General features: G+C 36.3%; 1 protein-coding gene across 1 annotated transcript in view; it reads left to right on the top strand.

The window, feature by feature from the left end:
• LOC150096482 (mitochondrial carrier homolog 2-like) overlaps positions 1–27,455 on the top strand; it is a 295,508-nt gene extending 268,053 nt beyond the window's left edge. The window contains exon 12 of the mRNA XM_090407808.1: positions 27,274–27,455. The gene's annotated coding sequence lies outside the window, so the exon portion shown is untranslated. The remainder of the gene's footprint in view (positions 1–27,273) is intronic.
• Positions 27,456–27,752: the final 297 nt, after the last annotated feature.

Raw genomic sequence — 27,752 nt, 5'->3', positions numbered from 1 at the left:
TCAACTGCGCCCCATACAAAATAATCCATGGGGTTAAGGTCTGGGGAGTTTGGAGGCCAAACATTTGGACTGGTGAAGTCGTAGAAATTTTCAGACAACCATTTTTGACTTTTCCCAGAGGTGTGGCAAGGGGCCGAATCCTGCTGCCATACATACGGCCTACCATTGGCTACCCTTGTTATCCAGGGCTTGACTACAGTTAGCAACTCCACGAACAAAGCCCGAATTCCAATGCCAGGGTTCTTCAACACCTGTTCCTGCAGATTTGCGAGGAATTCTGCTGTACGAACGCAATCAGATCGTCTGCTAGGGATCTTTCTTCTTGCTACATCCTCGTAGTCACCATTGCAAGTCTCTAGTTCATGCCTGATTGTTTTTACTGTATTCAGGGAGCATTGGGCAGCAGTCGTAATATCCTTATTTTGATGGCGGGCACGAATCATCATGATACAAGTTATTCTCTTCCATGATTCAGGTGGGTTCCAGCTATCCATCCTTTCTGACATCTTGTATATGAATGAAGAAGGGTCCAAACTTTTAAATGAAGAGAAGTGTGTGTTAATACATGTAACTTACGGAAAAATATAATTAATTATAAATATGTCAAATTTATCCCGAACACCCTGTATATGGAACATTCCAGCGTTTTTACTTGACAACTGTCAGTTCCACAAACAGAGAATAGCTTTCCGTGTAATCTTCACTCAAAAAAATCCCAAAAATTATTACAGTGAAGATACATAAACTTCTCAACAGGAAATTGAACAAATAAGGAATTCACACAATACAGCTATTCATTCCTTATATTTTCTTTATTTCTTAAAGGAAATCATTTTGACCTCTCCCTTTTATTCTTCTCTCCGTTCTATTTTTTTACATTTCTCTCTCTATATATAAATGAGTATTCTCTCTTGTGTCTATCAGCTGTTCGTTTCCATAGCACAGTGGAGTATACACTGTATTCTCTCATTTGCAAATGCATGAATGATATCATGATAGCAGAGCAAAGTTTTCAGTAATGGCAGACTAGATAACGTTTGTTTGCAGTGTGATAAAGTTTCCTTTCTGCTTGATGATTATTCAGTATAAAATGTGTATTTTATACTGAATTAAATTAAAATACATGTATTTTGATTCCAGTGATGTATCTTGCCAATTCTATGTGCTGCTAAATGATAAACTGTTTCCACCAATGATATAGCCATGAGGTGCAGTTAAGTTTAACGGCCCTACTAGTCACCTGCTAATAGCGAAACTACAAGCAACACTGCTATATTCTTTTTACAGTTGAATATCATTTTAATATAATTTTATTGGTATAACGATATTTTTATACATCTTTTATTTCATTTTCAATTACCTAAACTAACAGTATCTTCCATAAACAAAATCATTTGTTGGGGAAGAAAGCCTAAGAATTGATATATATATATTTTTAACACTTCAGTAGAATGTTTTCCCTCACAGTCTTCACCATATACTTTAACAGATATATTAAACATGGGTGTATGGTAGCATGAGAAGTCATCTATACTTATTGCACATGAGGACCACTATGGGCTGGTTGTGTGCAATATCATTCAAGTTAACCCTGCCTTCTCATGGTGTGGCCCCTTTCTACTAATGGGCTCTCGTGACAATGAGTATTCCCACTCCAAAGGTATCCCTTTGGAGTGGGAATACTCCCACGTTCAGCATTAAAAAGACAAAGACAATGAAGATAGGTAGAATTGTTGAAAATGTCAACTGTGTTGTGAACAGGGAACCTGTGGAACAAGTAAAACATTTCAGCTACTTTGATGAAGATGGTAAATTAAATATGGAAATAGACAACAGAATCAACAAAGTTGGTATGGTAGGAAGTCAATTGAATAAATTCATATGGAATAAGAGAGAAATTAGTCGGAACACTAAATTAGCTGTATACAAGACAGTGTTCAAACCAGTTTTAACTTATGGATCTGAGAGCTGAGCCAGAAGTAAAACACTTAACCAAAGACTAGAGACCGCAGATATGAGAATCCTGAGAAAGATTAGAGGCATGAACAGATGGCATCAATGGCAATATCATATTAAAAATGAGGATATTAGGAAAGAACTTGACATTGTCAGCATCCAGGAATATGTTAGCAGAGCTAATCTCAGGTGGTATGGTCACTTAAATAGAATGGGCGAGGAAAGATTAGCAAAACAAGTGTTCTCTGCCAGGTTGGCAGGAAAATGACCCAGAGGAAGACCAAGATATAGGTGGATTGATACGGTACAAATTGCCTTAGAAGACAGAAATATAAGATCTGATAATATTGGAGTCTTGACAAGTAACAGACTGATTTAGAGGAAAATTGTAGATCGGAAGTTAGTAATGATGTAAATTTTTCATGTAGTACTATCATATTCTGTACACCCCTTGAGGGTACATGGCAGGAATTTGATGATGATGAAGGATACCTTCCTAGAAAATGCCAACTAGAGCTACTTCATCATCCAGTGATAAAACAGTGTGAGTAATATGCATCAAGGATATGCCAAGCATACTACAGAGATCAAGAACCTCCCCGACCTTTGAGGATACAGCAGTTAAGCTGTTCCACAGGCTGGCTGCCAGTTATTGTATGGGACAAGACCAGATGGTAATACTCTTTAGGAGGCTTCCTGATGAACTGGCACATAATCAGGTCATGTTTGTGTAATGATATTGAAGGAGGAGGGAGCACTCTCAAGGCCACATTATGGTTTTTTGACTGGATGCTTTCTCTGTGAGTAAACATGTCCATATTTTCTCCAACTGCATGCTCCCTGCTTGTCTTTTTTGCTCTTCACCTTTGAGGCATTAAATATGAGCATAAACCTAAATAATTAGTGTCACTGAGGGTAAACAAAGAAAAAAAAATTTGTAAAAATTCAAAAATCTTACAAAAAAAAAAAAAAAAAAAAAGAACAGCTCCCATATCCACTTTACCAACATTCATTGCATCAATAATAACTTAAATGATGTACATCATCACCTTCAGACATTCAAACCTGGTGTTCTGTTTCTGACAACCCCAAATTTTCACTAAATCAACCACAGCATCCATTTTAACTGTCAAAATTACACCCTACATGATTTCTTCTGCCACAAAGGGGGGAGGTCCTTGTGCATTTGTGTAATCTGATGTTCCTCTCCAGAGGATGCCTAATCTAGCATCTCACCATTTTGACCTTTTGTTGCTTAAGATTTTTTTTGCCACATTTTGCCATCATCCATTTGCTTTCTGTACTGTTCTCCCATTCTGAAAATCATTCTGATCTCTTTAACTTCTTACCTTTAAAGCTCGATTTCATTCAGTCCAAATTTCCTAACAGTGAAGTTGGCTTTCTGACTGGTGTCAACTCCAACTAGCTTACTTTCTCCAATTTTACTGTTGAAGTTGGAAGAGAGGCAGGCATTTTTGTTGTAAGCGGTGACACAAACAGATCAGTCATCTCCCTGTCAGAATTCCTGACAATCATCTTCACTTATCCAACACTCTGGATCTATTCTTAACTAGTTCTCCTTCCAAGTACACTGTTCTGGTGACTGCTCCTCTTGCAATCTCATCCAAGTTTCATCTCTAATGGAATACCCTTCCCCCAACCATTCACAACTTCTTATACTCTGCTATTACAGCAATGCTAAGTGGGAGGACTTACATGACTTATTTCTCATTTCCATGGTCAGACTACTGTTTTCTTTCTTCAGATTCGGAGATCTCTTTTGATCTTACAGAAATAATCCACATTGGACAGGAATCTTGAATAGGGTGAGGCTTTTATTCCTCGCTCTGTTCAAAATTCTTGCCCTATATCTAAACCATGATTTTCCAAGAACTGCATCAGGGCAGTTGAAGAAAAGAAAACAGCCTATTATAAGACTATTACTCAAGCTTCCTTCACGGCCTACAGTTACCTGCAACACTTGTAAAACCATAATTAAAAGGGCTAAATCTAACTTTGATAGGCTAAATGTGGGAAACTTGCCACTTGTGCCATTGTCAGTCATGCCTTCTAGTCCCTTGCCATAGCTGTTGGGGCTCAACTTCTGTTCGTCTGTGCTACCTGCTCTTTCTCACCCTAATGGACATTGTATTATTATTATTTGACACCAGGGAGTCAAAGGACTCATTGAGGGAGGGCACCTGCTCTACAGCTCTGTCTCCACTACTCTCAATCCACCAACTGACCACAACTACACAAATGCCATCTACTGCCGACCACCACCACTAGTATTTCCACAGACACTCACAAACATCCGTGCCTACGGCAGGATTCGAACCCGCAACCTTTTGGCTGGAGAGCGGATATGCTAACCACTCGGCCCGGCAAATTGTATGATCACTGAAGACAAGACTATTGATATCCTGACTTCATTCTTCTCTTCCAGCTCATCCATAGATGACAAGGCAAATGACCTCCTTCTTTGCCTAGAACATTACATGCTTCTCAGAAAGTTACAGCATTACATGCTGTGACCTCCTGCCAGAAAGACATCAGAAGAATCTTGAAAAATGTGGATACCAAAAAAGGTAGCTAGTCCTGATGTAATACTACTTGTTATGCTCAAGAGATGTGCTCTGGAACTAACACCTGTTCTTTATCATCTATACAATGTGTTGTATCCAGCTGGTATTCCACCTACCACATGGAAGCAAATCCATATAGCCAATTCCCAAAAAAGGCGACCTGTTGCTAATATGGATTTTGACTAATATGACTAATATGGATTTTGCCAGTAAAGGTCTACAGGAGATCTCCTAGCCTACATTACCTACCTCTGGACTGATTCATGGAAAGGTTTGGAGAAACCTGTGCTATCACTTGACCTATGAAATTCCTCTCCGAAGCATTTGATAGTTTGGCATTGAGGACTTCTCAACAAATTACCATCATATGGACTGTCTTCCTCCCTTTGTAATTGGATTGCCAATTTTCTCTCAGTTCGATCTTTACATGTAATAGTGAAAAGTGTTCTTTCTTCAGATTTTCCTGTTAATGCAGACATCCCTTTCAGGACTCTGTCATTTCACCTACCCTCTTTTTGATTTATGTAAACAACCTGCTCTCATTGACTGGAAATCCTATTCATAGTTTTCATAATCTGTAATAAGTGCCCTGAATACTGATCTCTACAGTATCCTTGATTGGGGTTAAAACCACCTAGTCACCTTCAATGTTTCCAGAACACAGTGTTGTTTTTTTTTCTCCCCCACAAAAAAGACCTTAAATCTTCTCCAGTTATAATGTTCAGTTCAACAGTCAAGATAAAATTTCTCTTCTCAGACTGACTTACTCCAAGCAGCATCCTCAGATTCCAAAAATTTGGCTTATTTTTTCACTCAAGACTCTGTACTCCTCTTCTAACAAATTACTCTGTATAAATCCCAAATCCAGCCAAACTTGGAATACTGCTCTCATGTTTGTGATGTTGCACCTGAGACCTCCATAAAAGTTCTTGATGCTGTTTTGAAAAAAAAAAAGGGGGGGGGTTCAATGTAATTGAAAGAGATGTGTCATTAATCAGTTGATTAATGATACATCTCTTAGATCCTCTTCAACCACTTTCTCATATAATATCAGCTTTTGCATTGTTTTTTGTCTTTATGACATATTTCCATGGTTGCTGAACTAGCATTCATTATGCCTCTCCATTTCTGCAAGATCTACAGGAACTGGAACAACAGCTACTCAACATTTCTTTACAGTCAAACTGCATACTCACTGAACACACTACTCCCAATCATCTTTCATCATCCACCCCAGTTCTATGGAACAGACTCCTCCATGAAGCATTTTTCAAGTCCTACAACTTCCAACTGTTTAAGAATAATATCAATAGATTACTTTACTCTTGACTCCTGCCCACACATGGCATTTATTTATTCCCACAGACAAGAGATAGAGGGCCAAGCTATTGGCCCTCTATCTCTTGTCTGCGGGAGCAATAAAGTATAAGAAGACTTCTGAAAATATGTCCATGTAATATAGTATAAAGACTACTACTGGAATATTATTGGCAATTTAAAAGTAATTGCATTAAATAAAAAGGATTTACTTAAGTTTTTTATGCATAATTGAACAGCAGGACAATGCCAGAAAGATACAAATTATTTTGATTTAGAATTAAAATCATTGTGAAAATTATTTCTGAAGCCAAAACTTCTGAAAGAAGATACTTAAGTTAGAGAAGTATTAAATGGTGAAGAATTTGAAAATAGTCTTACATTTTAACCCTAATGGCAAAATCCTTATTGCAATGTGATTAAACAATCGTGTGTGTTTTCTTTCTTTATAATTGGCCCTTAATTTGATTTAGTTGTAATTATGGCCAAAGCAATTAAGTCATGAAACTATTATTATGTCTGTCAGTTGCATGTGTTCTCTTACCAGTCTGCTTGTTTCAGAATGAAAAATCCAAGTTTATGGGAAGAAATCTTGCCCCTCCTTATAGAATTGCTAACTCACTTTCAGCAGAAAAGCCCTTAATGGTTCCTTGCATCTCTCTCTCAGACACTATTCAAATTCAAATTTTTCCAGTCAAATGATGTGTTTCATCGTTCTTGCAAATGCTCCATGGAGGAGCTAATTGTGAATAACTCATTTCACTACATGATATTTCTCATCTGGTCTAGTCAGTTCCCTATGTGGTTTATATCACTGAACCTTGCAAATGGATATTGATTGAATTATGAGTGATTTGAGCAGAGCAACCAATCCATGATTGAACCTTAAGATTTTTTAGACAATAAAGGGTATTTGCAACTGTTGTTAAAATCTGATTTAGTTCTTTTTCTTCTGCTCTCCCATTTCTCTTTTCAATCCAGACTAATGCATGTTATATTGTTAAGTGAATCTTTCTTTCCACTTGTCTTTTAATAATGATTTCTTTTTGCAGCTGACATTAGCTTAGAAAAAATGCTAGTTAGCAATTTCTGCACCTTCACTGAAATTTCTTCCAACTGCCTGCCAGCAACTGCACCTCATTCAAATACTTGAGCTGTTATGCAGTGCTGGATATTCATCCTGCATTCTGGATATAGTTGATTGTATTACATATACAGGGTGTTTCAAAAGGATTACAAAAGCTGAGTGAGTGTCATAATGTAGTGAAACACATCAGTTTTTGGTCACGTAACTTTATTACCAAATGATAACACTAGATGGCATAATACATTGCACCATTTGAAAATGGTGACTTTCGATGGTGCAGAGTGAGCACATTGTGTGTTTTGGTTTGAGAAAATGAAGTCTGCAACACAAGTTCATTGGAATTTCCGCATTCAATATGGCAAAGAACCTCCTCAGGTGCACAATCTACACGTGACACCAAATTGTGGAAACAGGCTGTTCTGTGTGTCATCCAAGGTCAATGGGGAGGCTGCATGCTGCTGTTGTGGAAGAAGTTTGGGAAAGTTTCCAGAAAAGCCCTGGAAAGTTAACCAGACAGACATCTCGTCAAATTGGAATTCCATATATGGCTGTGTGGCATGTTTTACAACAGCATCTGCATTTAAGGCCCTACCAATTTACCCTCACACAACATTTGAAGGAAGATGATAAGAAGATATTCCAGGATTTCTGCACAGAAATGATGAGTAGGATAGAACAAAATGAGGATTTTTTGAACATGATCGTTTTCATGTAAGTGGGCAAGTAAGCACTCACAACTGCAGAATTTGGGGAAGCAAAAATCCACACACCATTGTAGAACATGTTTCCCAAAAGCTAACGTTTTTTGTGGCTAAGCAAGAAGAAAGTATATGGACCCATCTTTTTTTTTTTTTTTTTTGCAATCTGCCATTACTAGTGGTGCATATCTGGACATGCTACAAGGATACCTAATACCACAATTTGACGATGATGACCATGATGGATGCTTATGCTTCCAGCAGGACAGAGCACCTCCTCATTACTTGACAGACGTAAGGTCGTATCTTGACACCCGTTTTCCAGGCAGATGGATTGGTAGAGGGGCGCTTGTAGCATCACCGCAATCCCCCGGCCTTACACTGTTAGATTTTTTCTTGTGGGGCTTTGCGAAAGATCAAGTGTTTGTACCACCACTACCTGCCAATTTGAATGAGCTGCGTTCCATAATTACTGCTGTTATTTCTGAAGTTACGCCAGATATGATCTGCTGCGTTTGGCAGGAAATTGTAAACTGGAAGCAGTCATATCAAACTTCAAGTGTTATGCTACATTTGCAGCAATAAAAATTGTTCACCTATTGCTATTTACCTTCTGTTGTCATTCAAAGTTGTATATCCCCTTTTGAAACACCCTGTATTATAAACATGAGATCTCCTGGGAAAAGTAGAAATTCTTCTCATATAAATCATGCACCTATGTGGAATCAATACTTTGCTTCATGTTCTGCATCTACTTTTGTGTGGGTCCATTTATTGGTCAGTATATATTAGGTAGTGTTCATACCAGCAGGGCCTCCTAAGCTGGACAGGTGACAAGTCAGACAATGAGAGTCATTCTGTTCCTTCAGGTTTGGAGTTGAGCATGGGACCAGCAACTTCATCTCAAAAAATCTACTAGTCATGAAACAAGTATCAGATAATCTTCTCTGGATGCACTTAGATGGATTTTGACCCAAGCCTTGGAATAACAAATTCTGAATAGGATCATGTAACATGAGAAGTTTGTATAGAGCTGGGGCATTTCAGAACTTACCCATGAATTAAACAGATATGAAATGGATATAGTTGCAGTACAAGAGATGAAATGGAAGATAAAAGGGGAAGGTAATTTGAAGAAAGACAACCTTTTAGCACTTTTTGGTGGAAACAACTCAGGATTGAATTTGAATCTTTTATTGAAGGAATAAGCAAGATGAGATTACAAACAAATTGGTGGTTAAAGATAACTTTTGTTAAAGTATATGCACCCACAGAAGCTATAGAGAAAGAAATAAAAAGATGAATTTTATGAGAAACTGGAACTAAGCTTTGAAAAATACAGTGATACTGCTGGACCTGGCAAAGGTGTTTGACAGGATACCACATGGAATACTAATCCGTAAACTACAACATATGGGAATGGATATAGGGTTGGTGAGATGGATATGTGGTTGGTTGATGGAGAGATATCAAAGAGTAGTTTATTCAGGAATAGAGTCCAAAAGACGGCCTGTGACTAGTGGTGTGCCGCAGGGTTCTGTTCTTGGACCACTGCTGTTTAATCTGTTCATTAACGATATAGGGAAGGATCTAAGAGGAACAATTCATTTGTTCGCTGATGATGCAAAGTTGGGTAGGGCAATAGTGAATGCAGAAGATGTCAAAGTCTTGCAGGACGACTTAGATAGATTGGAGTTCTGGGCTAAGGAGAATGAATGTCAATTTAATGTGACAAAATGTAAGGTTATGCATTTTGGGGTGAAAAGATTAGCAGCAGTATACCACATTGGTGGAACTGTACTCCAAGAGATTGATGAGGCCAGGGACTTGGGAGTGTTGGTGGATAGGGAGATGAAGTTTAGGGGGGCACATTGCAAAAGTAGCTAAATCAGCTCATCAACTCATTTGGTTGTTGAAAAATACCTTGATGAGCAGAGACAAGCAAGTTATTGTACCTCTGTGCCCAGATTTGGTCACCTTGGTTCCTTCTTGATGGGGAGGAGGTGGAGAGGATCCAGAGGCGAGTGACTAAGATGATAACAGGTCTATGGAATGAACCATATGAGAACAGGTTGAAGATTTGTGGGTTGCAGAAACTAGTTGATAGGCGGAGGAGGGGAGATATGATTGAGACATTCAAATTGCTAAAGGGATTCTATAGGATTAATTCAGAGGATATTTTTGAGATCAGGAGTGGTGGTGGGAGAACTAGGGAACACCTATGGAAGCTGGGCAAGAGTGTGGTTAGCAGGGGTGTTAGAGCTGGGTTCTTTACTTTTAGAGTGGTAAATGAGTGGAATAAGCTGCCAGAGTCTGTTGTGGGTGCTATGACGGTGAACGAGTTCAAGGCAAGGTATGATAGATACTGTGAGAATGTAATCGCATAGTTGTGTAGACATGATGTTTAGGGCCTCCCTCGATGAGTCTAAGGACTCCTGGAGTCGCCCGAAATAATAATAATAATAATAAAAATATCCCCCCAAAGGATATGATTATCATTTTAGGAGATTTTAGTGCAAAAACTGGAAAGGAAGAAATATATTAAAAATTATCGGAAGTCAAAGCCTTCATGAAGAAACAAATATTAATGGAGAAAGATTAATTTGTTTGCATATAAGAATTTAATAATAAGCAGCACTGTTTATAAGAAAGAATATACACAAACATGGAAATCTCCTGATAGTTATACATTTAACCAAATAGACCATCAATAAAAGCATAGGAATTGCATCTCGAATATTTAGAGTTACATAACAAGTAGAGTATGATAGTGACCATTTTCTAATTGGTGCTGTTTTTAAGGTCAAAATAAACAGTAAATATTGTTTTCTGTGGCACATGTGAATTACCATATACTAAAAAAAAAGATAAGTGAATAGCAAGCAGGATTCCAAACCTCAGTTGACCAGATTTTTACACTATGACAAATGCAGGCATGGCAGGTCATAAGACATTAGTTTCAGACCATTGTTTTATAGTGAATGTACAGCGACAAGATGGAAAGACCAGTGAAGCCATAAGAACAGGCAAATGCCTAATCATTGAAGAGAAGAAGAATGAAAAGAAACGTGAATCAGCTGAGATACAATATTAACACACAAGATAAAAAAAAAGAGGAGAGAAGAAAATATGAGATTGAAATAAAACAAAAATTTAAAACTGAGCAGCTGAAAGAGAACGAAAATACCGAAAACATCTGGGATCATATTAAGGATAGCATAAAAGTAATGGGCAGAAAACTCGGTTGGAATTCAAAGTAAAATACAGTGAAAAAAAATGGTTTAATGAAGAATGTGAACTGGCAGTTAAGAAAAGTGTGGTAGAAGTATCCTTTACTTAATAACTTATCATCTGATAATCACATTTTTCAGAGATACAAAGGGACAGCAATAAAATTTCTACACAAACATATTGAAGAAACCCAGACACAGCTTATGGGACTAGATTTCAAGCAATTAGAAACCAAAACATAGGTCTATATATGAAAGCAGTAATCAATAATGGACAACCACTAGCTACCAGAGACAAACTAGTAAACAGGTGGAGAGAGTACTTTAACAAACCACTAAACTGCAATGAACCTGCTTAGACTTTTGAACAGAAAACTTGTCACCCAGAATTATTTAAACCTTTACTAACAAAAGTAGAAGAAAGCACAAAACAACTCAGACACAACAGAGCACCAGGTACATGAAATAGTAGTCAAACTCATCAAATATGGTGTCAATGAATTAACTACAGAAATACATCAACTAGTAAATTTAACATGGGAAAACAGAGTACCCCCACGGAGTGGAAAGAATCACTAATCATACCAGCATTAAAAAAAAAAAAAAGGAAGCAAAAATGAATGTGAAAATTGCAGATGTATATTGCTCCTGTCTACAAGTTACAAAATTTTATCTGATATTACTATATACTGAAAAACATACAGGTGAATACCAAGCAGGATTTAAAAAAAAAAAAAAATTCCTTAGTTGACCAGATTTTTACACTATGACAAATACAGGTATACCCAGTCATATAATGCATTAGTTTCAGACTATTGTTATAGCAAATAATTATCTCTTGCAAATTCAGTTATGCAAATAAAAAATTTAGAAACGTTGGATGGTAAATTATCTTTCCTTATATCTGTATATTTCTCAATAATGGGCATACTGGTCTAAAATATGCATACTCACAAAATCATCACTGAATTGAATCATTTTAATTTGATGATGATGATGGTGGTGTAATAGAAACACAGAGAAGCAGAGAGCAGCAACATCGTAAGTAAACTTAGTCCATGAAATCTGCGCATTCCCTGATTCATGGCAGTGTTATGTTGTATAAATTGGCATTGATCATAACTGAAAATCATATAAGTGGATCATCGTAAAGTGAAATGTCATAAATGGTGCTTTAATTTATTAAAGAAAAAATGGGAATATAATCAGTATATCCATATTTTATTCAAAGAAGCATATGGTAGCATTCATAGAGAAAGCCTTTGGGAAGTATTAATGAATTTGAAATACTTCATAAGATAATAAATTGAATTAAAATTTGCACCACTGACAGCCAAAGCATGATACTGGTTAATGGAGTTAGATCTGAAAACCTTTTACTATGAAAACAAAATTGAAGCAAGGAGATATTCTTTCACCCATCCTATTTAATTTAGCTTTAGAAAAATGTATTAGAAAAACTGTGAAAAATAACACAAGTAGAAGAGTAATATTAGGATATGCAGATGACATTTGCCTGTTGGAGAAAATGCTGAAGATATTAGAATGACCTTCAGTAAGCTGAAAAACTAGAATCATAAATCAACCAGGATGAAAGCAAATATTTGAAAGCAGATAGAAACAGCAACCAAGGGGGAAATGACCAGTTTCCCATCGATAATCTGAAATTTAAAAATGCTACTTTCTTCAAATATCTTGGAGCACTGATTATTCAAGATAATAAAACTAGCATAGAAATACAAGCTACAATGCATACCTTCAATAGATCATTCACTTCATTTATTGCCTTCCAAAATTCTCTCACATAAAGTTTTAAAATGAATCAAAGTGAGCAGCTTTCATAGGTGAACTGATAAAATGCACAAACATTATTCAAAAAAAACAAAAGCAAACCTTGAAAAAAACATTAATTGATCAACCAGTGAGGTTATCTGCAAGGATAGAAAAATAAGAACTCCAGGGTGGACTCAAGAAGTTAAAGAGGCAGTGAAGGAAAAAAATAAAGCATATCAAACATTCCTGGCAAATAAGTCAGCTTGTGCTCTTACAGAATACAGAGACAAGTGTAAGAAAGTAAAGCAGTGTGTAAAACTAGCTAAACAAGGCATGAGAAGACTGGTAAGAATATAGAAAATTAATATTAAAAGAAAAATATTCTAGAGGTTATTCAAAAGAGCTCAGAAATGGAAGAAAGAGTACTGTAAAAGGAATCAGAGATGATGAACATGACATGAAAACTGGAGTTTTCATGATGTATGGAGTATGATGTATGGAGTAATTACTTTGAATGAATGATTGCTAAATGAAACAAGCAGTTACAGCACAATGATAATAAACACTGAACAGCCATGCAATCAGGAATACATATCAATACTTGAAGTTGAAAAAAAAAAGCCACAATGCATACCTTCAATAGATCTGATAAACCAATTTTAACATCAAAAATGTGGAAAAGCAGGTGGAGCAGATGATATTCGACCAGAAATTCTCAAGTATGGAGGTATAAAAATTCAGAAGGCTTGGGCAGATGGTTGAACTCCAGATGATTGTAGTATTTTGAATAGCTTTCCTCTTGACACCTTGTCATGTGACTTTTCCAGATCAACAAAACTTAAATACAGATCCTTATTATATTCCCCATGATTTCTCAACTATTTGTCTTAAAATGAAAATCTGATCCTGACAACCTCTATTTGGCCTGAATCCAGCTTGTTCTGCAAATTAAATATGGGAATATATAGCAGAATTAGCAAAGCTTGTATAGTAGGAAGTCAACTGAATACATTTTGAGTTGCAAGTCAGTAGTTAGAATTGAAGGAGTTATAGGAAGATGGTTTGATGTTAAATCAGGAGTGAGACAAGGGTGTCCATTATCCCCTATATTATTCATCATCTATATTATCCCATCATCATTGGTTCCCAACCGGTGGTATGCGTACCCCCTCCCCAGGGGGTTCGTGCTAGGCTGTTCAGGGGTACGCGAAAAATAATCAGTATTGGCGGAAAAACAAGTAAAGTAAACAAAATGCAAAGCACTAGTTATGGAACAATAAATGTTAGTATTTAAAAAAAGCAATTTTCAAAACAAGGGGCACAATTTATAGAAATTGGTTTAAAAAGGGTACACAGGTGGAAAAAGGTTGGGAACCATTAATCTATATGGATCACATTATGAAGGAAAGTGGTATTAAACCTGATATCAAAATTAGAGATGTCAACCTCAACTCTACTTAACACAGATGATGTTATACTTTTAAATAAATCCAGTAAAAGTCTCCAGGATTTCTTGACCAAATTGAATAATGGTTGTAATAAATTTGGTATGAAAATCAGCAATAAGAAGACAATGAAAATAGGCAGAAACATTGAAAATATCAACTGTATCCTGAACCTATAGAACAAGTAAAACATTTTGGCTAATTTCAATTTTTTGCGAAGATAGCAAATTAAATATAAGAATAGATAGCAGAATTAGCAAAGCTGGTATAGTAGGAAGTCAACTGAATAAATTTATATGGAATAAGAGAGGGATTAGTCAAAACACTAAACTAGCTGCATACAAGATAGTGTTGAAACCAATTTTAACTTATGAATCTGAGGGGTTAGTTAGAAATAAAACGCTTCGTCAAAGACTGGGAACCACAGATATGAGAGTCCTGAGAAAGAGATTAAGGGACTGAACAGATGACATCAATGGTGGTATCATATTAAAAACAAGTAGATTAGGAAAGAACTTGACATTGTTAGCATTCAGGAATGTCTTAAAAGAGCTAATCTTGGGTGGTACGGTCACTTAAACAGAATGGATATCCTTTCCAAATATCTATCCAAAAAATGTCTCCAGTTCTGTATGTTTTCACCTTCTTTTATGAAATCCAGCAAATTTTAATTTATCTCCCAGTTGCCATTGTAATAAAATAAATTTCAACACTTTCATTTTGTTTTCAGGGACTACAAAATGAAATGCCAAAAATAAATTAAATGTCTAATAAACCTTATCAGTGTCTTCATATTTCTTATCATTATATTTTGCTTTAGCTTGAGCAAATTATAATGAAATCCAGCAAATTTTGATTAAAAGCAAATCTTTTTATTGGCAAATTGATTATTTAATAACTCTAATGCACTGGTGTGGATGCATGGTCAAACTGTTTCACTTTTGCTTTTAACTGGATCATTTATTATGGCAAAATTAAGCAAAACCAAATTATATGTCTAAATTACATAAGTCTGAAGTGGATTGTCATGTTATAAATGCATTAGCACTTTTTTGATGCACTGATTTTTACAAAAGAATCACTGCTTGTTTCAGTTCTTTGATTGACCTATCAATATCTCTGATGTGGTAGTGAAGATTTTAGAGAAGTTGGTAAGAACTCTCATACAAAAATGTGTAGACAGATTATACTCTAAAGCAGGCCTGCACAACATATGGCCCACAATTGCTATTTATTTTGGCCTGTCTGCCTGATTTAAATTAATTAATCATACGGGGGAATACGAAATTAGACGATTTGAATTAAATTTTTACTAAGACTCTGCATGTTTACGTTCATGCTATTAATGTCACAATCATGTTTCTTTCAATTCAACAATAAATTGCATTTGGAGTTATTCCCATTGTCGTATTTAATAACAAATTATTACAGTCGCTTTGAGGTTTTGTTAGCGCTAGTGTTGCTGCGAGGAAATTCAAAGTTACATCTCCATGATAACGAGTTGATGTCTCCAAACGAGAACGAATCGTATTACACAAAGTTGGCAGTGCCTTGACTGGCTTTGGCAGTGTAGTGGTTGGTTGTAGCTGGAGCAATACATTACATAATCATAACTTGCATTATTATGAGTTTTTCATCATTAGTTTTTTGTAATTAATATTGTCAATCTCAACACAATGAGCTTAAGTAAAAAGCATAAAATTGATTCGGAACATTGAGCATTTAACCCTGAGTGGCAAACAATTTTTTTTTACATTGTTTAAGGACAAAATAGTGTGCATTGTTTGCTGGGAATCTATCGCTGTGCTGAAAGAGTACAATCTGAGACATCATTTTGAATCGAAACATCCTAACCTTGGCAAGTTGGATGCAAGTGAAAAGCAAGTAAAAGCAGCAGAGTTATTAAAAGTCCTTAGCAGTGAGCAACAAGCCTTTAAAAAAGTGACATCTGCAAATGAAGTTGCCACAAAGGTGAGCTTAAAAATATCACAAGAAATAGTTTGCGTTGGCAAATCATTTACTGAGGGAGAGTTGATAAAAAAAGTGTCTGACGATTGCCGTTTCCAAATTGTGTCCTGATAAGAAAAATAATTTTGAAAATATCAGTTTGTCCCATATGACTGTTCAGCGCAGGGTGGCTGATATTGCCGAGGTTCTTAAAGATAACCTGCAAACATCGGCTAGTGAATTTGTCTATTATTTGCTTGCTATGGATGAAAGTACTGACGTGAAAGATACCGCACAGCTTTTAATATATGTAAAGGTGTTAATTAAAATTTTGAGGTGACAGAGGAGCTTGCTGGTTTGTGTTCAATGAAAGGAAGAACAACAGGAAAGGAGATCGCGAAAATGTAAAGATGTGTGTAACCGAAAAACTATTCTTAAATTTCAATTATTTAGTAGCAGTTTGCACTGATGGTGCCCCATCTATGTGTGGAAAAAGTGTTGGTGCTGTAACATTTATTGAACAGTATGCTGGTAAACCATTGACAAAATTTCACTGCCTAATTCATCAGCAGGTGTTATGTTCAAAGATTTTGCAGTTTGATCATGTGATTAAAGTAGTATTTGCTCTGGTCAACTATATTCGAGCTCGGGGTTTGAAACAGAATGTTTCAGGCGTATCTAGAAGAAAATGATGCCGAGTATGGGGATCTACCATACCACACTGATGTACGTTGGTTGAGCCGCGGTAAAGTTTTGTCACACTTTGTCGCTCTAAAAAATGAACTAGTTCAATTTTTGGAATCTCGAGAAGATATGGAAAAATTCCCAGAAATAATGGATGAAGAATGGAATCAAGATTTATTTTTCTTGTGTGATATTTTGAGTCACTTGAATGACCTTAACTTACAGCTTCAAGAAAAAATAAGTTTGTTTTTCAGTTAATGTCTCTTATAAAGGCATTCAAAATGAAATTAAGTTTGTTTAAAAATCAACTTGCTAAGGGGGATATTTCACATTTCTTAACTTGTTGACAGAATATTCCATCAATATATCATTCAGTGGTGGGTGGAAAATATAAGAAGCACATATCACTTCTAAGTGAGGAGTTTCAGAAAAGAATGCCATTGAGTAATGAAGACGAAGTCCGCATAAAAGTGATTGAGGATCCATTTTCTGTCGAAGCAGGAAATCTACCTGTCGAACTCCAGATGGAAGTTATTGATCTCCATTGTTCTGAAAACTTAGGGAGCACATATACTTGTGAACAAACCTTTTTAGCCATGAACAAATCAAACAGCATTCATCTTTGAGTGATATCAATTTAGAGGCCATATTAAGAACGGCCACTTCAAACATGACACCAAACTTTGATAAAATAGTGGCAACAAAGAAATGCAATGTGTCACATTGTGACATTCTGTTACTGATATTTCACTGAGAATAAGTGTGATATTCTCAGTTAAATTATTAGTAAACTTTGTTGAAAGTTTATTTTTCACTTGGTTAGAGTATAATAAATTTAGTTTAATCCTTTATCCAAGTGTGAGCAAACAAAGTTTGCGCCTGAAAGTATCTTCAGGACTGGGTTAAGGTGGTACACACCAGGGCAACTCGTTGCAAAGGTGGAGCAAGCTACCAACACTCCTATCTCAGTATCTCCTATAATGCAAAACACATCTCCTTGCAGATATGTCTAATGTTATGCATTAAGGGAAGGGCCACTACCCAGACTAGTTTCGACCTTTATTGAGGTCTCTTCAGTGGGAGCCAGGCCCAAGTGGAGATATCAGGCAGAAGCATTAGCAGGTCATCTCTACCTATAGGAATTGCCAGTTGGTGTGCCACCCTTTTTTAATAATTTACTCTGGATTTAGAGAAAGATGTTGAAAGTTTATTTTTCACTTGGTTAGAGTATAATAAATTTAGTTTAATCCTTTATCCAAGTGTGAGCAAACAAAGTTTGCGCCTGAAAGTATCTTCAGGACTGGGTTAAGGTGGTACACACCAGGGCAACTCGGTGCAAAGGTGGAGCAAGCTACCAACACTCCTATCTCAGTATCTCCTATAATGCAAAACACATCTCCTTGCGGATATGTCTAATGTTATGCATTAAGGGAAGGGCCACTACCCAGACTAGTTTCGACCTTTATTGAGGTCTCTTCAGTGGTTATCCAGAGTAAATTATTAAAAAAGGGTGGCACACCAACTGGCAATTCCTATAGGTAGAGATGACCTGCTAATGCTTCTGCCTGATATCTCCACTTGGGCCTGGCTCCCACTGAAGAGACCTCAATAAAGGTCGAAACTAGTCTGGGTAGTGTCCCTTCCCTTAATGCATAACATTAGACATATCCGCAAGGAGATGTGTTTTGCATTATAGGAGATACTGAGATAGGAGTGTTGGTAGCTTGCTCCACCTTTGCAACGAGTTGCCCTGGTGTGTACCACCTTAACCCAGTCCTGAAGATACTTTCAGGCGCAAACTTTGTTTGCTCACACTTGGATAAAGGATTAAACTAAATTTATTATAGTAAACTTTGTGTTTATGTTTAAGTGGTTTTTATTGAGAAATTTTGCAGCTATATCTGTTTTTGTAAATAATTTTGATTATAATTTTAATTGTAACTCTAAAAAATTTAAATATGCATATTAATTAGTATTTACTGTAGATCTACTAACAAATTTACTTAAGTTTAGCTGCAGTGGACTAGTCTAAGATTCTAGGTCCGAAGTGATCTGCCCTTGATCAGGTGGTCCAAGTTGGGTTTGGCCCTCAAAGACAATCAAGTCGTGCAGGCCTGCTCTAAAGGAAGGTCATGCTTTAGCAATTTGCTTGTGTTTTATAACAATCTTACGTTACATAAAGAGAATGGATACACTATGATACTGTTGAATTTTGCTAACATTTTTAGGATACCACATGAAATGCTGTTGCATAAACTGGAGAATATGGGATTGGAATATAAACTCTTGACTCGGATCACTGAATGGTTAACAGACAGATATCAAAAGGTATATGGTGGGTGTGAATCTGCCAGATTTAAAGTGACCAGTGGTAGTGTACCTCAGGGTTCAGTCCTTGGGACATTGGTGTTCAGTCTAGACATTGATGACATTAGAAAGGGTCGAAATTGGCATGCAGTTGTTTGCCGATGATATGAAGATAGGCAGGGCAATCAGGGATGCTGTTGATATCCAGCACTTACAAAATGACATTTGAAACTAATGCGACTAGGGATCTTGGCATAATGGTGGATAGGAATTTGAAGTTCAAAGATCACATAGCAAAAGTTGCAAACACAACTCAGAGGTTAATTGCAATGTTGAAGCAAACCTTGACATGTAAGGATGAGGAAGTCATTTTGCCTCTTTATAAGACCTTCATATAAGCATGCACCCGGATTATCGTGCACAGATTTCGTCTCCCAAGTTCCAAAGGGATAAAGAAGAGTTACAAAGATTATATCTGGAGTATGGTATTTAGATTATGAGGATAGATTGCAAGTGATATGTAGATTACAGACTGGTCAACAGGAGAAAGAGGAGTGATATGATAGAGGGCTATAAACTTCTGAATGGGTGTTATAGGATATTACTGATAAAAATTTTTCGTTATATAGAAGGTGTGGAGATAACACAGGAGCATCCATGGAAGTTAAGTTTGTTTACAGTCAAGAAAGGGGTAAGAGATAAGTTTTTATCTCGTAGAGCAGTGAGTGAGTGGAATAGTTTGCCTTTAGGGGTAGTGAGTGCATCTAGTGTGAATCAATTTAAGGAAAGATATGACAGCTGGGGTGATTTATAGCCTCTCTCAATGAGTCCTTGACTCCCTGGAGGTCTCAGATAATAATAATAAATTTAATTAGAGTTTAATATTCAGTCCTAAACAACTTCATAGTAAACAATTAATAGAACTTTTAATCATAGTATTAATTTATTTTCATTTTACACAAATTATGGACTCTACAATCATGTTATAAATAAATATTTTAATTTTCCAATGTTTTGACCTTCATATTAAGGTCGAAACGTCTGGAGTATACACATATATAAGGGTGGTCTGAAAAGTTCTCGGCTGAACAATGAAGAAACAAATTTATAATTTCAAAATTATTTTTATTTTTCAACATAATCTTCCTTGAGAATAATACATTTATTCCAGCAATGCTCCAGCACCATTATCCTGTCCCTGTAGTAGTTCTCAGTAAGATCTGGAAAATACCCCTCTGCAACTGCAATCACCTTAATTCGAAGAAAGACACTGACCAGCAAGGAAGAGTTTTAGTTTTGGGAAGAAATAGAAGTCAGAGGGAGCCAAATCTGAGGAATAGGGTGGATGTTCCAACAAGTCATAATGCAGATCCCTTAATTTTCCCATTGCCAAAACACTTTTGTAGGCAGGTGCATTGTCCTAATGAAAGTTGATTTTTTTCTTCTGCAAGCCAGGTCTTTTCTCACGAAATTTTTTGTCTAGTCTGGTTAAAAGATTGGAATAATATTCCCTGGTTATTCTTTTACCCTTTTCAAAGTAATCGATAAACAAAACGCCTTTAGCATCCCAAAACACCGATGAATTAACCTTTCTTGCTGATGGAACTGACTTTATCTTCTTTGGCTCTGAACAACTGACTTCTGTCCACTGTTTTGACTGCTGTTTGGATTCTGGTGTGTAATGGTGAATCCAAGTCTAATCCATAGTAATAAATTGATGCTCAAAATCAGTTTTATTCTTGTTAAAATGCTCCAAGCACTGTTCAGAGATTTTCATGCGAGTGCATTTTTGATCTGCTGTTAGCAAGCATGGCACCCATCTTGCACAAAACTTTTTCATATGCAATTCTTCATGCAAAATATATCCTACACGTTCTTTTGAAATGTCTATAGTCTCAGTAATTTCACGCACTTTCGCGGTCATCCAGTACCATATTGTGCACTTGATCGATGATTTCTGGTGGTGGTACACTTTTTGGACGTCCTTCACGTGGATCATCTTCGAGGCTGGTACGGCCATGTTTAAACTCGGCAGCCCATTTCTTAATTGTCAAAAACGAAGGAGAAGAGTGCCCATGAACTTTTATGAACTTCGAATGAATTTCTTTTGACGTTAAACCTTCTTTTACAAAGAATGTTATAACCACATGATACTCAATTTTATCTATTTCAAGGGATGCAGATAACAGTTTTGCTTCAGACAGCTGTATAAAACAAACTACTTGATAGAATGGCTTGTAATTTCACATGGATGCTTATGACAGATGTACCAACTAAGGTTTAAAGGTGGCTTTACAGTTGTATTTCTATAGTATTCTGTTTATTTTGTCTGATTCCCTTTAATGTATGGGATAGTTACAGGTTTATTGTAGTCTAGGTTATTTTTTATTGTACAATAAAACCTGTGGAGAATTCATGACTAAACAAACACACGTAATAACCACAGTGATAAGTTTTAATAAGTAAATATTTCTTATATTTATAAATATATTTTAATTTAATTCTATAACACGCTACTGCATGCATATTGGGATTCCATTGTAATCATGCGCCCTAACTGTATGTTATTCCTAGTATTGTTTGAATTAACTGTACTGACGATGTCCTAAGATACTTAGGATGAAATATTTACTTATTAAAACTTATCACTCTGGTTATTACGCGTGTTTGTTTAGTCATAGGTTTTTTTTTTTTTTGTTTTTAAGTGAGGTCTTGTGCAGAATTTTGTCGACAGTATTTTGGCTATGTTGTAACGATTCTTCCCTTTTATTATATTTTATTTTGTACAACTATTTTATATCCTATCTGCTGCGCGGTTTATGTTATAACTTTTCTTCTCAAATACAACTACTTTAACCTTTTACTATATCTCCGTAATACACTCTAGCGGGTAATACGTGGTACCTCTGAGGGACAATGGAAATTCCTCGAGATCGAGACAGTATCAGAGTGTCTGGGATTAACCTCTCTTAAAACGCCAAGAAATTTATTTGTTTCGCTGCGCCACTTAGCACTATTAGATTATTTAATATTAAAAACCAAGAGGTAATCTCAGGACAGTACTTAATGATACCAATTAACTCTGCAGACGTGACCAAAATTTACTCTTTTCAAATATCCCTTTTAATATCCTGCATAGGTTCACATTAATATTTTTATAAGTGGCGCATCGGATTCCAGAAATCACAGAAAGTCTTTGTTAGAATCAAAAGCAAGGTTTATTATACTCAAAGGTTGATACACATAAGAACACTAAAAAAAATCCCATCTTAAGAGAGTTTCAGACAAGGTATATAAAATTCAAACACTACTGTTACACATATAAATTGATATACAGTAGCTTCCTAAAGTATGAATTATATTAACCTTCGCTAATGCGTTATTTATGTACTAATTTCACAATCTCTTAATATTATGCCAATTCTTTACTCTAAACATATCCTTAATTTCACATAATATAATGGCAAGCTTAAACACAACGACAGATATTAAACATAATTTCAATATCCTTCTTAAGTCCTAGCAATATAATCTTATCCAATATCATTAATGTTCCTTTTCCATAACATGTTAACTTGGCACATATTCTGTTAAACACAAATAAAGTTTACTTATCTTTGCCTTTGGTTCTTTAGAGCTCCAGAGGTTCACAGGAAACTGGCCTCCTGTGGGCTTGCCAGACTTCGTTCCTTCCACGGAGAACACGGCCGCCAAGACCGTAGCTGCATATCGGAACCTGTCCTCCGTCATCGAGGACATTCGCGCCCCACGCTACCACATGGAAACCGAACACCAGGAAATCCAGGGAGAAAAAGCCTTGTTTCAGGGTCGCATGACCCTTATATTTCCCTCCTATTTCTCGGCGTTTCTCGCCCCTTTTCATATTTGGCAAACTCTTACGTCATGGCGTCCATCGTCTGCCCTGCTTGTTGCACGTACTATGACATCATTGTTTACTTGGAGTAAACAATGATGTCATAGTACTCTTGCGTTACGACTCCGTAACCTTTGGACTTGACACCCTCCCCTCCAACTGTTGAATTTGTTCTTACATTTTATAATCCTTTTGCACAGGTTAATTTCTAAAGCTCTGGTAATGTTTTACATTTTCAATACTAAATTAATCACGTTCGCAAATGGCACAAAATATACACTTATTTAACCTTTTCTTAACAGAACACACTTGATTTATATATACATAATACTTATTCTACACTTAGAGGCAACTTATTGTATTTATCTCATTCTTTTGTTTGGAAAAGCATGTTAGACTGTGATAAAATAGGAATACTTAATTATCCACTCTATCACAATCGAACAGCTAATCATTTTTAGGAAGTTATTGCCTGATAACTTTTAATTCATCGTTAAGTGCTTGTTCGTTGGAGCAAATCTTCAAATCCCTGTTTTTAAGTGTATTAATGACCCCTAGTTTTTGTGTTGGGTGGTGGTAGTAGTTTATGTGTATACATTGGCCAGTTTCCAGTAAACTTTGAAGGAAAGACTGCCAGAAGGAAGATGTGCGACGAGTGTATCTAGAAACGGAAGTGTGTTCTGCTTTTCAATCTCACTTGTGAATTGTATGCATTTGTGTTGTTTGTTTAGGTGGCTGAGGAAAGTGTCTAATGTCCTGGTGGCCATGGGGCCAGATAACGAAATGGCCACTAGACATTAGATACTTTCCTCAGCCACCTAAAGAAACAATCACTTATAAAGTATATCGCCCGTAATAATAATAAAAAAGTGGTTGTGGTACTTTTATAAAAATTCAATCAGTATGTCAAAACTTATGATGCTATTTATGAGATGTCAGCTTGTTTTGGGCTTATGTACTGTATACTGTTGTGTTATCGACATTGATAACTTAGTGGAACATTTTATGTCACACACAGCTAATGTACTATAGGTTTTGCAACTGTTCATGTAGGTTTGGTATTAAAAAAAAAACATGGGGGCATAAAAGGCATAGTTTTGTGTAATTGTGAAATTACACATTAGACCAATTGAAGTTAAGTGAAAAAAAAAAATTATACCAAATTTTGTTCTATTCTATTCAGTCATGTAAGAATTTATTAGCAATTGGAATATTTTTGCTAACAAGAATGAAATCGAACCGAATTGACATATTCAAAATTTGATTTCTAAAACATAAGCTTTCTAGCTTATATTTTATATTACACGTACTGTAAAATGTAAAGCACGTTGCATATACTTTACATTTTATATTTAAAATTTAACTGTGGTATTCCATAGTTTATTAAATTCCATTTAGCCAGAGCATAGTTATTGGTGTATATAATTTTCAGAACATTCTTGCTCAGAAAAAGTTGTAAACCTATACTATATTTTTACCAGTAGTGGGCTTCCAGTTATATAATCCAAAAACCTTCTAGAAACTAAACAATGTGGAACTTTAAGCCACTTCAGTATTATTGCTCATACTGGGCAATAATAATATAATATTTGTATGGGGTTACCCCCTTTTTCCCATGTCCCTTTTTTTTAAGAGGGAGGGGATTGAACCTTCCTGATGAGGGATTAAGAATATATATATATATTGTAAAAATAGAGTTGAATGACTTAAACCGAGAGTTAGGTAAAAAAAGGGGGTTTAATAGTAAAACAAGACTAGTTTCGGCTTATAACAGCCTTCATCAGGTGACATAATAAAAGAAAAGAAAAAACACTATCCACTGAAGGTTAAAAAACTATGAACAACATAGAGAGTCTCTATACATAATTAGCATGAAAACATTGTAGTTGTATTTAAAGCTGTTCTTTTGTTTGTTGCACTGTTGGGAGATTGCGTGCTTGCAGCATCACGTGAACGCCAGTTAATGAAGTTTATCACTGTAAATCCATGTGTGTTCACAAGGCCGGTTTGCCTATTTTGAGGGACAAAAAACCTGAGTTTCCTGGTGGGGAAACCCTCTAACTCACCTTTAGTTGAAAGAGACCAGATGAAGTAAATTAAAGATGCCAAGAAATTGTATTCTTGGTTCTTCCTTTATCCAAGTGTAAGCAAACAAAGTTTACATGTGAAGTAACTTCACGACTGGGTAACTGGTATATAGAGGCTAATGACTTCACATCACTGGCCCTAGTATCCCATAATGCAAAGCACATATCCTTACAGATATTTATAATGCTATGCATTATGGGAAGGGTCACTACCCAGACCGGTTTCAACCTTTATTGAGGTCTCATCAGTGGGAGCCAGACCCAGAAAAGTTCCTCGCATTGTAGATGGGAATTGGACCCAGGTCTTTCTGACTAAAGGGCTTTGTCTATACCAACTGACCTATGGAGACTGTACATACTGAGCAATGAAATTCATCTACAACCTAAAGATAGTCATAAACACCAATATTCACAGTATGATTTGACCACATGATGTTTCACAGAGCCAAGAATGGAATAGAATGAAAGTAGAGTGGGAGTAAAGGTTTGGTGATTCAGCAGTTTGACTGAAAAAAAAATCATTGTAGAGCAGATTTTGCTCATGTTACTATAAGTTTTCAGAAATTGGAGTGGGGAGAGGGGGTTTGATAGATGCCAATTCTGCTGAATAATGACTATGGAAATTATCTGTAGAAAAGACGGTCATCATCATCAGTCATTTTCTGTGCCACTGAGTTCTTGCCATCTCTTTAATCTCATCCTTAGGAGAAACAGTTCATTGCAGAAACTGACCATATCTGAGTACAGTGGCTGGAGAGAGTCTGGAAAGGAGGATTCATCAATTAGCCAACCCTGCCTTTTTCTGAAGAACAGGAAGAATTTTCAAAGATGTTAGGCGCACACCATCAAAACATGAGAGCAGTATTCGAAGGTTGGATGAATTTATTGACAGATGTAAAACATTGTCTTGAGCAAAAAAAATATGAGTTTTTTGAAGCTGAGACACCACTTAAGATTAGGAATAAAACTTAGGCCAACAAACTTATGCTGGTCTTAACTTTTAAAGCTTATGAAATATAGTGTGTGTGTGTGTGTGTGTGTGTGTGTGTGTGTGTGTGTGTGTGTGTGTGTGTGTGTGTGTGTGTGTGTGTGAAGGGGGGGGGGTGAGAACCAAGGTCCTTCTTAGCAAGTAAAAAAAGTCTGTGAAGAACACCTGAATTAATAGAAAAATCTGAAGAGAGAGAATACCCTTCACCATAACACATGACTGAGATCCAGAGAAAACTGGTAATCCAGTTACAAAGGGTAAAAGGACCTAAGATGGCAATTTGCTGAGAAGCCCTTGATGACCCTTGGAAATGTCAAGCACAACAACATAAGTTTTTCCAAGGCACTTGTTCAGAGGTGGGTGATGTGACAAAGATCTGCTGTAGATCTTAACTGGTGGAATCCATGTTGCTTGTCATTACTTGATTTTCCAAGTGTTGAAAAAATGAACTATTGATAGCCTTCCCTATTGTTTTAGACAGCACTGATAAGAGCAGTAGTTGGTAGTTTGATGATAGATGCTAGCCTAGTTGGCCAAGTGGTTAGTGCAGTTCTCTCCAACCCAACCGGCTCCAGGTTTCAATTCTCTCCATGAGACTAGATGTTTGTGATTGTCATTATATGGAAGATGAATTTCATTGCCTGAGTAGCTAAAATAAAAGTTCCATGCTTGATCTCTAGAGGAAAGTTTCCAGATTATGTAAAAAATAAATTTAATGAAAATGTAGTATATATAGTGCTTCGCTTTCTCTGTTATGTACTGCTTCCTTTTTATATTTATAGTTGACCTATACTTGGTTGCCAAAATATTAGAGATATTCTCCATGCTAACTGAAATCACTAGTCATGTGCTGGTAACATGCGACTAGTAATACCTCATAGACACTAGGTTGCCCTCTAGGAAGCAGCATATGCATTTGATCTGGACAGAGAACATGACAGTGGAAGCCAGTGGACTGATAACGGAGTTTGTAAGAGTATTCAAAATTACTGTCTGCTAGGATGGCTATGAATGGATTGCTCTTCATCTACACAACTGATCCCCGGCAAAGATACTTGACAGGATTGAGAGTTAGTGGGAGAACATGATGTTCGTTCATGACAGGGAAGTCTGCCTGTGAAGTGTTGCGGATCCTCAGTCAATGCCTAAGCATATTCAAGCTGTTCGTGAAGGCTCATGGGTGTTAGCATGCTGCTTGTTAGATTGGGTATCTCTAATAATCTGGCCACTCACTATATAATATTGCATTCCATAAATAATAATATTGCCAAATTGATTTTTTTTTTCTTTTTCAGATAAGGTGCAAATCTTACCAGATAAGATTGTTCCTGAACAGCTGTTATAGTTTGGGGGCTCAACAGGAGAGCTGATTCATAGTCATATTTGTAATACTGTTTACTGCTTATAATCAGCAGGGCACTTAATTATGTTTCTGTACAAACTTTAAACTAGTAAGTAAATAGGTTTTAAATTTACAGCCTGAGTGATTTTATTAAAGCTAGATTTAGACACTCATTTCATTAGTTAAATATGTATATTTGCATCAGTCACTTATATGAAACAGCTTTTTGATAGTGTGAGTACAAATACTGAACACATGTAAATTACACAAATCTTAAAAATGATGTTCAAGTAGCCAGTTGTAGTTAGAGGTACTAGTGCATTCCTTCTCCATGAGTAGCCATATCTATAAAATGGCTACTCATGGAGAAAGCATTGCTCTGATTCACTTAGACCAAATCATTTGTTACTAGGTAGAGACAGTACATACACT

This window comes from Typopeltis vanoorti, chromosome 18, assembly GCF_054136105.1.
Source record: "Typopeltis vanoorti isolate ZY-2024b chromosome 18, IOZ_Tvanoo_1.0, whole genome shotgun sequence".
Classification (NCBI taxonomy): Eukaryota; Metazoa; Arthropoda; class Arachnida; order Uropygi; family Thelyphonidae; genus Typopeltis; species Typopeltis vanoorti.
This window is presented reverse-complemented; position numbering and strand designations above follow the sequence as displayed.